The following is a 12,720-nucleotide window of genomic DNA, read 5'->3' as shown; positions in this document are numbered from 1 at the left end:
CCTTCCTTCCTTCCTTCCTTCCTTCCTTCCTTCCTTCCTTCCTTCCTTCCTTCCTTCCTTCCTTCTTCTTTCCTCTCTCCCTCCTTCCCTCCTTCTTTCTTTCTTTCTTTTTCTTTCTTTCTTTCTTTCTTTCTTTCTCTTTCTTCTTCTTTTTTTTTTTTTAAAGATTTTATTTATTTATTTATTTGAGAGAGAGAGAGAGAAACAGCATGAGAGGGGATAGGGTCAGAGGGAGAAGCAGGCTCCGATGCGGGACTCAATCCCAGGACTCCGGGATCATGACCCCAGCCGAAGGCACTCGCTTAAACAACTGAGCCACCCAGGCGCCCCTCTTTCTTCTTAATTTAACTTTCTAATTTAAAGCAGTCGCAGGTTAAAGAAAAGTTGCAAAAACTCTACAAAAACCCTTTTCTCTGAAACATTTGAAAAAGAGCTGCTGACATGATCGATGCCTGAATGCTTTAGCGTATGTTTTCCACAAATGAAGACACTCTCTCCTATAACCACAGCATGACCTTCAAAATGAGAAAGTTAACAGTGACATAGTACTACTAGCTAATCCTATCACATTTCTTTGTCTGTTCTCATGATGTCATTTTGAGCAGAGAGACCCTGGCCCAATTTCTGTATTGCTACTTCCTCCTTTTGGTATTTTGTGAGACATTGGCAGGCTCCTTTTGGAGTGAGCTGTTCAGGTTAAAATTAGAAGTTCAATAATTAACATGTGATCCTGTATCCCGATATTTATTTATTTAGTTAGTTGGTTAGTTTTCCCAGAGATGAGCATTTTATTGAAAAAATTAGATTTCCAGTTATAGCTTTCCAAAAATTGGTTTTCATTTATCTTTTTATTTTATTTTTTAAGTAGGCTCCATGCCCAACGTGGGGCTTGAACTCACAACCCTGAGATCAAGAGTCACCTGCTCTACTGACTGAGCCAGCCTGCTGCCCCCCATATCCTGATTTTTAAAAAGTGTGCTTATAATATAAACTTCATTTGTTAAAAAATGTGTATGTGTGAGAGAGAGAGACAAAATGAGTTCACACACATGGTCGAATAAAACAACAAAATAATGAATGCTGTCTTTAAGTGTGGACATCCCATGTGCTTTTATTTTCTTAGAAAAACTTTCTTTGCCCATATTTTGTGGAATAAGTATGCTTTATTGTATTACAGAGAAAAGAATACTGGAAAATTTTTCTAGTGTAAGTCACCTGCTAGCGCCGAAGGCCAAGGGACAAACATGAATGCAAAAGCAAGAGAGTGTAGAACTGGAGGAAAGGCCCTGGTCTGTTTGCTTTTTTTGGCTGGGCTGGAGAGAATGTGAGAGGCAGTCTGGCGAGGGAGGAGAATCTGGCTGCCCTCACACCTGTCCTCTCTTTGTCCCCACAGGTCCCAACTTCCTCAGCCAGGACCGGCCGCTGGGCAAGACAGAGTTCAGCAGCATTTAGCCGGTCCACAGGGCTGAGAGCCCAGTGCCCGGGAGGGGTCGTGTCCAGCAGGTACATTCGAAGACTGATCTCCAAGCCTTACCCCGCCTGTGTCTGCACGTCTTCTGGTCTCCTGCTGCCTGCAGTTCCGGATCCCTTCTTTCACACGTGTTTATTGGATGTCTCCTGTGCGCCAGGCTCTGTGTCAGTGGACGGCAAGGGGCCCCTGCCTCCTGGAGCATCCAGACAGACAGACGAATGTGCATGTTAGTCCCGGACATCTAATAAAGAGCCTCAAGGATAATTGGGTGACAGGTGGGACAGAGACAGGATGCTGAGGTCCCCTGGGAATGGTGACTTTGATGCAGAGAGTCCCTTCTGGTGCAGGGAGCCAGGTAGAGGTCCCGAGGGCCCCCTCATACCCCTCTCTATTGCCACGGGGTGGGAGGGTGGGGCAGGGACTAGGCTTCTCTGAGCAAAGCCAGGGGGCGCTGGGCTGAGTGGGGGTGTGAGGAAGTCAGAGGGACAAGTGGAGGCAGATCACACCCCTGGACACTGTGGAGGGAGCATGGGTTTTAGTCTTTGAGTGAAGTATTCAAGAAAATATCTCAATGTTTTATATTGATTCCATGTGGAAATCATATGTTAATTATCTTAGGTTAAAAAAACATATTATTCAAATTAATTTGAGCTCTTTCTTTGTACTCTTTTAAGGTGGTCACTATGAATTCGAATTTCCTGTGTGGCTTGTAGTGTATTTCTGTTGCCAGTGCTGAGGTCTAATGGACGTGGTAGCTGCAGGATTGAAAAGACCAAGGTTGGGTAGAGAATTAGATTTAGATTTAGATTCTGTTTAGGTTCCATTGGCGGCTGAAAGCAGAGCGTCCGGCCACCGCTGTCGGCCTCTGGGCATCCTGTGGGCATTCATTCACCAGCTTCCTACCCCCTTCCCAGGAACCTGTGCAGCAGAAATGAAGAGAGATTACAAGCCATGCACATAAGGGCCTTCACGGCCCAGGGCCCTGTGTCTCTACAGCAGGGCTGGGTTTGGGGAAGCCACCCAAGGGCTCCTCTCCATCCGGGGTCCCCCAGATTACACCCCACCTCTTGCTACTGATCCTGTGATCTAATGGATATTTCCTCCTGATCCTGATGTAATCAATAATGAATAGTCATCCTTTTCGTACATCTGTTAGTGACAGGTGAATGGTGGCTGCCCTTTGTGGGCCCCATGTATGCTGTAGAAAGTGGCCCCCCAAATTACTTGGTCCACTGAGTTAAGCTAGTGGAAGGGGGTTTGAGTGGTGAAGAAGGATTGAGGGTCGTGAGGAAAACAGATCACCAAATCTTTATCCTTTGTTTCCAGATGAGGAGGAGATATTTCCATGCACCAGGACCAGAGACAGGGAGCGTCGGTGCAAACCTGGTCCTGTCCTCAGAAAAGATTGGCCTGAGTTCTGCCAGAGTGCCTCCCTAAGTGAGACATGGGGGCCTAGGGGGCCCTTCAACCCACAGAAGACTCGAGTTTCCTTCTACCCCTTTCTCTGTCCTGCTTTCATGCAGCCCTGCCCTCCTGTCAGCACGTCCCTGGGCCCATGGGGTCTTTGGAGCCCAGAGAGGCCCCTCCTCGTCCGTCTACATGTCCCCACTCTGCTCCCTGCAGAGGCCCCTCCCACACCTCAGTGCCTTTTCCTCCCAGCCATGTTGAGTTTTCCACTGGGCATAGTAGACCACTTCTTAGGGCGCTTGATACTTTTAGGGGCCCACAGAAATGATTCCTTTTGAAATCTGAAGAGAAAAAATGGAATAGAGTATGACCTGGGTTATATTAATCTTTTTTCCATTCAGTCATAAAATGCATTTTTAACACTTCATTATTCAGAAAAAGGGCAATGAGGACAAAAGTGGTCACAGCCTACAAAGTCCAAGTAGGACCTCGCCTGTAGCTCCTAAAGCTTCCTCATCCCAGACCCCTGTTCCGTCTCTAAGATGCCTCTTTTCCCTACTTTTTGGATTGAGGGGCCAACTGTAGCTGCTCTTCTCTGACACCCCAGTGCTGGCTGTGATTGTAAGAACAGGTGGAGGACAAGAAGTTCCTTGTTACTGAAGGCTGACGGGAGGAGGAGGCTCACCTTGGGGACGAATGGGCTTCTGACGCTTGGCCTGGAGAGATTTCCCTCTCACAGGGGTTCCCCCGCAGCCCAGGGCATCTTGGTGCAGGTCTTGAGAGAAGGCCCAGCTCCTGACTGTGCAACTCTGAACACCCAGCAGGGCCCTAGGGATTGAAGTGCGCAGGCTTAGAGCCTTCCCCACCCAACAAGGGGGAAAGAAGGGACCCGGCCCTACAGACATGAGAAGCCTATGCTTCTTCCACTCTTGTCAGGGACACCGGGTGGGAGTTTGCTCCCTCTTTCTCCTCATCTCGCCAGCTTTTCCTCACAGGTCCCCTCCATGTCCTCCCGTGTCTGTATCTAGGTGACCGATGGGATGACCCAGGCCAGTCCCTGCACTCTCAGGAGTGACCTCAAGTGTGTCAAGAAAGAGGCAGTTACCCGGGCCAGTGGGGAGGCTGTGATCACTGTCCATTTCCCATCTCCTCTGTGCCTCTCAGGGCCGGGCTCACATCAGGCCCTGTCTTGGGCTGATGGTCACCTTACATCCCTGACCATCTCCAGGAGGGCAGGCCAGTTCTTCAGGTCTTCAGGGCCCCCAGCTGTGGCAGAGAGGGAGTCAGCATCTCGAATGAGTGACAGGAGTCAGGAGGAGAGGGTCAGGGGGTTTATACAGCTTTGGTCAGAGCAGAACCCAACAGAGATTTGATGTGTTTATTTTTACTTCACTTCCCCCCTTCTCTACCCCCTGCCTAAGGGTTCCCCAGAGTTGGGATGGCCCCCTCCCTGTCGCCAGGCCCCTCCCTGTCCACAGTGGCTGCCCCAGTTTGCATTTCCACCAGCAGTGCACAAGGGTTCCTTTTTGTCCACATCCTCGCCAACACTTGTTGTTTCCTGTGTTGTTGATTTTAGCCATTCTGACAGGTGTGAGGTGTTATCACATTGTAGTTTTGATTTGTATTTCCCTGATGATGAGTGATGTTGAGCATCTTTTCATGTGTCTGTTGGCCATCTGGATGTCTTCTTTGGAGATGTCTGTTCATGTCTTCTGCCCATTTTTAATTGGATTATTTGTTTTTGGGGTGTTGGGTTATATGAGTTCTTTGTATACTTTGGATACTAACCCTTTATGAGATATGTCATTGGCAAACATCTTACCCCATTCTGTAGACCATCTTTTAGTTTTGTTCATTGTTTCCTGTGCTGTGCAGAAATTTTTTATTTTGATGTAGTCCCACTAGTTTATTTTTGTTTTTGTTTCCCTTGCTTCAGGAGATGTGTCTAGTAAGAAGTTACTATGGCCAGTATCCGAAGTTACTGCGTGTGTTCTTTTCTAGGATTTTTATGGTTTCAGGTCTCTCATTGAGGTCTTTAATCCATTTTGAATTAATTTCTGTGTATGGTGTAAGAAAGTGGTCCAGTTTCATTCTTCTGCTTTTTGCTGTCCAGTTTTCCTTCAACTGCTTTCCAATTTTCTCTTCAACACCTTTTGTTGAAGAGACTTCTTTTTTTTTTAAGATTTTATTTATTTATTTGACAGAGGGAGAACGAGAGAGCACAAGCAGGGGGAGCTGCAGAGGGAGAGGGAGAAGCAGGCTCTCCACTGAGCAGGGAGCCCCATGCGGGACCCTGAAACCATGACTTGAGCCAAAGGCAGACACTTAACTGATTGAGCCACCCACGCATCCCAAAGATACTGTCTTATGCCCACTGAATATTCTTTACTGTTTTCTCAAGATTGATTGACCATATAATTGTGGGTTTATTTCTGGGTTTTCTTTTTGGTTGTATTCATCTATGTATCTATTTTTGTGCTAGTACCTTACTCTTTTGATCACTATAGCTTTGTAATATAACTTGTAGTCTGTAATTGAGATGCTTCCAGCTTTGCTTTTCGTTTTCAAGATTGCTTTGGCTATTCGGGGTCTTTTGTGGTTCCATACAAATTTTAGGATTATTTGTTCTAGTTCTGTAAAAATGCTGTTGGTATTTTGATAGGGAGCACAATAATTGTGTAGATTGCCTTGAGTAGTATGGACATTTTAACAATATTTGTTCTTCCAATCCATGAGCATGGAATGTCTTTCCATTTCTTTGTGTCATTTTCAGTTTCTTTCATCAGTGTTTTGTAGTTTTCAGAGTACAGATCTTCCACCTCTTTTTTAGGTTTACTCCTAGGTACCTTGTTATTTTTGGTGCAATTGTAAAGGGAATCAATCCCTTGATTTCTTTTTTGGCTGCTTCATTATTGGTGTATAGAAATACAACAGATTTCTGTACATTGATTTTGTATCCTGAGACCTTTCTGAATTTGTTTATCACTTCTGGCAATTTTTTGGTGGATTCTTTTCTTCTAAAAGATTTTATTTCTTTCAGAGAAAGAGAGAGAGAGAGAAAGGAGGAGCAGAGTGAGACAGACAAGCAGACTCCACACTGAGCATGTAGCCCAACCTGGGGCTCGATCCCAGGACCCTGAGATCATGACCTGAGCTGAAACCAAGTCAGACGCTTAACCAACTGAGCCACCTGGGCACCTCTGGTGGAGTCTTTCGGGTTTTCTCTATATAGTATCATGTCATCTGCAAATAGTCAGGGTTTTACTTCTTCCTTACTGATTTGGATGTATTTTGTTTCTTTTTGTTTTCTGATTGCTGTGGCTAGGACTTCCAGTACTATGTTGAATAGAAGTGGTGAGAATAGACATCTTTGTCTTGTTCCTGGCTGTGGAGGAAAACCTCTTAGTTTTTCCCCATTGAGGTTGATGTTAACTGAGTTTTCATATACGGTCTTTATTATGATGAGGTATGTTCCCTCTAAATCTACATTGTTGAGGTTTTTATTTTATTTTATTTTATTTATTTGACACAGAGAGAGATAGCCAGAGCAGAAACACAGGCAGGGGGAGTGGGAGAGGGAGAAGCAGGCTTCCCGCCGAGCAGGGAGCCCCAGATGGAACTCAATCCCAGCACCCTGGGATCATGACCTGAGCTGAAGGCAGACTGAGCCACCCAGGAGCCCCTTTGAGGGTTTTTGTTATGAATGGATGTTGTACTTTGTCAAATGCTTTTTCTGCATCTGTTGAAATGATCATATGGTTCTTATCCTTTCTCTTATTGATGTGATATATTCAACCACCTTTGCAACCCAGGAATAAATCCCACTTAATCATGGTGAATGATTTTTTACAATGTATTGTTGGATTCAGTTTGCTAGTATTTTGTTGAGGATTTTTGCATCTATGTTCATCAGAGATATTGACCTGTAGTTCTCTCTTTTTTGTAGTGTCTTTATCTGGTTTTGGTATCAGGGTAATGCTGACCTCATAGAATGAATTTGGAAGTTTTCCTTCCCTTTCTATGTTGTGGAACAGTTTGAGAAGAATAGGTATTAACTCTTCTTTCAACATTTGTTAGAATTTGCCTGTGAAGCCTGGACTTTTGTTTGTTGGGAATTTTTTGATTACTGATTCAATTTCTTTGCTATTTGATTGTCTGTTCAAGTTTTCTATTTCTTCCTGTTTCAGTCTTGGTAGTTTATGTGTTTCTAGGAATTTATCCATTTTTTCCAGGTTGTCCAATTAGTTGGCATATAGTTTTTTGTAATATTTTCTTATAATTCTTTGTATTTCTGTGGTGTTGGTTGTTATTTCTCTTCTGTCATTTATGACTTTATTAATGAGTCCTTTCTCTTTTTTTCTTGATAAATCTGGCTAGAAGTTTGCCAAATTTATTGATTTTCTCTGAAGAGCCAGGTCCTGTTTGCATTGATTTGTTCTATTGTGTGTTGTTTCTATATGATTTATTTCTGTTCTAATCTTTATTATTTCCTTCCTTCTACTCATTTTAGGTTTTGTTTGTGGTTCTTTCTGTAGCTTCTTTAGGTGTAAGTTTAGGTTATTTATTTGAGATTTTTCTTGCTTCTTTTTCTTCCAAATTTTTATGTAAACTCAAGTTAGTTAACATATAGTTTAGTACAGTGGCTAACTGAACATAATAAAAAAACATATAGTGTAGAATTAGTTTCGGGGTAGAATTCACTTACATACAACACTCAGTGCTCATCACAACAAGTGCACTCCTTAATTCCCATCACCCATTTAGCTCATCCCCGGGTCCACCTCCCTCCAGCAACCCTCAGTTTGTTCTCTACAGTTAAGAGTCTCTTATGGCTTGCCTCTCTCTCTGTTTTTATCTTATTTTATTTTTCCTTCCCTTCCCAGATTTTTCTTGCTTCTTGAGGTAGGCATGTGTTGCTCTATATTTCCCTCTTAGAACCACTTTTGCTGCATCCTAGAGGCTTTAGACCGTTGCTTTTTCATTCAATTTTTCATTTCCTCTTTTATTTCCTGGTTAACTCATTCACTATTTAATATCATGTTATTTAGCCTCCATGTGTTTGTGGTCTTTCTAGATTTTTTTTTCTTGTGGATGACTTTTAGTTTCATAGTGATGTGGTCAGAAAAGACACATGGTATGACTTCGATCTTTTTGAATTTGCTGAGGCTGGTGTTGTGGCCTAATATGTGATCTATTCTGGAAATGTTCCATGTTGTTTCTGCTATGTTTTTAACATTCATCAAGACATATATTCACTTTTAAGTATTATAGTTTAAACCTTAGGGTGTTTTATTTTTAAAGATATTTATTTATTATTTATTTGAGAGAGAATGAGCAGGGGGGAGGGGCAGAGGGGGAGAGAGAGAAGCAGGCTCCCCTCTGAGCAGGAAGCCCAATGCAGGACTCTATCCCAGGACCCTGGGATCATGACCTGCGCTGAAGGCCAATGCTTAACGACTGAGCCACCCAGGCGCCCCTCTTAGGGTGTTTTAAATCTATACTCTTATCTACAGTGATGATGACTTCTGCCCCTTTGCACTGGTCCTGCCTCACTTCTATTTCAAGCATGTTGCTTCATCCAGAACTGAAAGAATGGTGCTCAGGGTGCTTAGAAAAGGCAGGTGTTCTGGTCTTGATTTGATTTCACCGGGAAGGCCTCTAATGTTTCATGATTAGGAATGATGTTGACTCTTGTTTTCATATAGAAAATCTTATTATGGATACACCTTCTTATTTTGAGGTATTTTTTAAAAGATTTTATTTATTTGTTTGAAAGAGAGAGCAGGGGGAGGGGCAGAGGGAGAGAGAGAGAATCTCAAGCAGAGTCCCCACTGAGCACAGAACCCCACTCCGGGCTCAATCTCATGACCCTGAGTTCATGACCTGAGCCAAATTCAAGAGTCAGATGCTCAACTGACTGAGCCACCCAGGCGCCCCTTTGAGGTATTTTTTATAAATCAGAATTTTGTTTAATTTTAAGCCAAATACCTTTTCACCCTCCATGAAGCCTATCAGATACCTTCATTCCCTTATTTAGACTTTAAATCAAAAGCTAGAAATGATTAAGCTCGGTGAGGAAAGCTGAGATGGGCCAAAAGCTAGGCCACACAACAAACAGTGGGCCGGGGCGAGAATGCAAAGGAAAAGTTGTTGGAGGAAATTCAAAGTGCCTCGCGGTGAACACGCGAACGATAAGAGAGCGGAACAGCCTCACTGCGGACGCGCCGAAGGTCTGAGGGGTCGGCCTAGAAGAGCAAACGAGCCACGACGTTCCGTTAAGCCAAAGCCTGACCCTGAGCCAGGCGCTGACTCGCTTCGGTTGGGCGAAGGCTGAGAGCAGGGAGGAAGCTGCAGGGGGACCGTCGGGAGCTGGCAGAGGTGGGTCCGAGAGGTGTAAGGGAAGACGCCGCCTCTGTAACATCAGGGTGCGAGGGGAGGTGGCCAGGGCTGGGGTAGATGCTGCAGCAAGTTCTGCGGGAGACCCAGCGGGGTAAGTGATGAAGGAGGCTACGCGGCGCAGCAGGTTTCCAATGTGGATGAAACGGCCTCTACTGGAAGAAGACGCCAGCTAGGGCCCTCAGCGGCCGGGGGGACGTCAGTGCCCAGCTGCAAAGCTTCCAAGGGTGGGCTGACTGTCTTGTCAGGGGCTGAGGCAGCTGGTGACTTGAAGTCGAGGCCAGCGCTCATTGACCATTCTGGACGTCCCAGGGCCCTGGAGAGTCGTGTTCGTGCCACTCTGCCTGTGCTCCGTGAATGGAACAACAAAGCCTCGGTGGCAGCACTTGGGATCACTACGTGGTGTCCTGAATACTTTAGGTGCCCTGTGGAGACCTACCGCTCCGAAAAAAATCTTCTTGTCGAACCACGACTGCTCACCGACAATGCACCTGGTCACGCACGAGCTCTGATGGAGAAGTAGAACGAGACGATGGCTGTTTCCTGCTGACACGGCAGCCATGCTGCAGCCCGGGGAGCAAGGAGGCATTCGACTTCCAAGTCTTATTATTTAGGAAATACATTTTGTAAGGCGGTGGCTGCCATAGATAGTGATTCTTCTGATGGATTTGGGCAAAGCAAATTGAAAACCTGGCAAAGATTCGCCATTCCAGGTGCCACTAAGAACATTCGTGATTCATGGGAAGAGGTCAAAATATCAACATGAACAGGAGCTTGGAAGAATTCGATCGCAACCTTCATGGATGACTCTGGCGGGTTCAAGACTTCAAAGGAGGAAGTGTGGGGGAAAGAGCGAGAGAACTAGAACAGGAAGTGGAGCCTGAAGATGGGACTGAATGGCCGCCATCTCATGATCAAACTAACAGATGAGGAGTTGCTGCTCATGGATGAGCAAAGAAAGGGGTTGCTTGAGATGGAATCTACTCCTGGGGAAGACGCTGGGAAGATTGTTGAGATGGTAACAGAAGATTTAGAGCATTGCATAAACTTAGTTGATAGAGAAGCGGCAGGCTGGAGAGGACTGGCCAATTTTGCAAGAAGTTCTACTGTGAGTAAAATGCTATGGAACAGCATCGCGGTGATACAGAGAAATCATTCATGAAAGCAAGAGTCCATCCGTGTGGCCAACTTCACTGTTGTCTTATTTTAAGAAATGGCCCCAGCTGTTCCCACCTTCAGCAACCCCCACCCTGATCAGTCAGCAGCCACCAACAGTGAGGCAAGAGCCTCCACCGGCAAGATTACAACTCGCTGAAAGCTCAGATGATGGTTGGCATTTTTTTAGTAATAAAGTATTTCTTAACTTAATACATGGTTATTAAACATAATGCTATTGCACATTTAATAGACTACAGTGTGGTGCAGATATGACTTTTGTATGCACTGGGAAACCAAAAGATTCATTTGACTCGCTTTATTGCGATATTTGCTTTATTGGGGTGGTCTGGAAGCGAACCTGCAGTATTAGGTTTAAGGTGCCTGTAAATGTTCATATGTGTACTGTGAGTTGTTTTAGGGTGTCATTCTTTTCAATTCATGGAACTTCATTCTAATAGAATTGCACTTTTTACTTGTATTTGTTATATTGTAAGATGCAGCCATGTTGGCATGCTTGCATTTACTTATATCTATTAATGCTATAAGATGTGCATCTTCCTATTTGTATGTTTTTGTATATATTTCTATGAGCATGTAGAACCTTTTGAAATGTACTTACTAGTCTGATTGCATGGGTTGCCTGAATGGGAGCAGGCAACCATAGAGTGAGTACGAACACAAAGGGGGAAGACAAACAAGCTCACCTCTGGGGATGGCCTGGGTGGGTTCTGGTTCTCCCTCATATGCAACTTGAGCTTTCCAGGATCTAATGGCCAGAAACTTCTAAAGTGCCCACTTTTCCCCCTTATTTTGTGGGTGTATGAATATTTCTATTACTTATAGGCTGATGTTCCCAAGTACAGAGAGTGAGAAGAAGGGGTATCCTTGTGCATCCCTGTGTTTGGGTGGGCCTCCTTCTCACCAATGGACGTGGGTGGGGGTGGGAGATGGGTTAGAGCTGAGGTGGCAGATAGGTTCTATGTCATGTGCCATTGCATTGCAGGTCACGAGTGTGGACCTTCGGCCCTATCTTCATCTTCAGCTCTCCTCCCACCACACCCATGTTCCAGTCCTGGCAGGATAATGGTATAGAGTTTATTCTCAGGGTTCTCGGGCTTCCCCACCTCAAAGGTCTGTGTGTGCCCAGACTGGGGTAGGGCTGGGCCCAAACTGGAGTTACCCGAACACTTAGGCACATTCAGGGAATTGATGTTCTAGCAGAGTTCGGTGGGGGCACAACCCTCATGGCTTTGCTGTTTACCTCCCTCTCCCACTTCCTTCCAGAGGTTCCCCCCGCCGCCCCTTCCCTTTCCTGGAAGACTCGGGGTTCCATGCAGGGTGCTTGTATCTTTAGAAGGAGCCACGATTTTTGCTGGTCAGCCTTCAACGCACCTGCTGTCCCTTTCTCAGAGGACTTGAGTGCCTTATCAGAGTTGGTCATGCTTACTCATTTAAGGGAAGCTGCATCAGAGCACAGAGAGGACCCAGTCCAAATGGCACTTGGCCCTCAACAGGCACTTGGTGTTTCATGGGCGATTGGTGTCCTTTCATGCTTCTCCCCAGTGGAAGGTGCCTCCTCTGGAGAGGTGGTTGGACATATCAAACAACACAAGGAAGGCGATTAGGTACAAAATACTCATGTATTTATGAATTCATGACCAAATTAAATATGAAACCTTATACAAAAAGAGGTGTGTGTGTGTTTTCTCCCCCACCCTCCCACTCTCCTCTGAAGCAGCTTTGAGCGACACGAGAACAGTGTGTTTGTGTGACTTGTCCTTCCTGTCTCCCTGCATTTCCAAATGCCAGGTTCTTGGGGGACTGGAATTCTGCCCCTCCTCCCTCCTTCTCTCCTGGGAGGTCACCTGCCCTGGCCTGGCTCCCCCGCAGTCTCCCCAGGTGGTGTCTCTGGTTTGCACCTGGGCCTGCTGGGCCCCCAGGGTGTGGCTAGGAAGGGGCAGTGGGTCCCTGAGGGGTGAGCCCACCCTGGTTGCCGGGATGGTCCTGTGGCTCCTCTCTCATGGGCTCGCTGCACCCCCTGGGCCTCCCTGACACTCTCTCTCCCCGCTTGGCCTTTTTGCATCCTCATCGGCAGGCCATACTGCTCAGCCCCCCGTTCCCCCTCCCCCCGGATTTTAGGTTTCTGCTTTCCCTCTCACCAGGAGTTCCCGGGAGACCCCATGGCCACACCTCTGGTTCCCTTCCCCAGAGAAGGGTGCTGGGTGCAGAACTGCACCCTCCTTGCGAGCCGCCTCCTGCCCTGCCCCCTGGCTCCTCAGCCTCGCCCT

The sequence above is a fragment of the Mirounga leonina genome, unplaced genomic scaffold, assembly GCF_011800145.1.
Source record: "Mirounga leonina isolate KUSES-001 unplaced genomic scaffold, KU_Mleo_1.0 Mir_176, whole genome shotgun sequence".
Classification (NCBI taxonomy): Eukaryota; Metazoa; Chordata; class Mammalia; order Carnivora; family Phocidae; genus Mirounga; species Mirounga leonina.
This window is presented reverse-complemented; position numbering follows the sequence as displayed.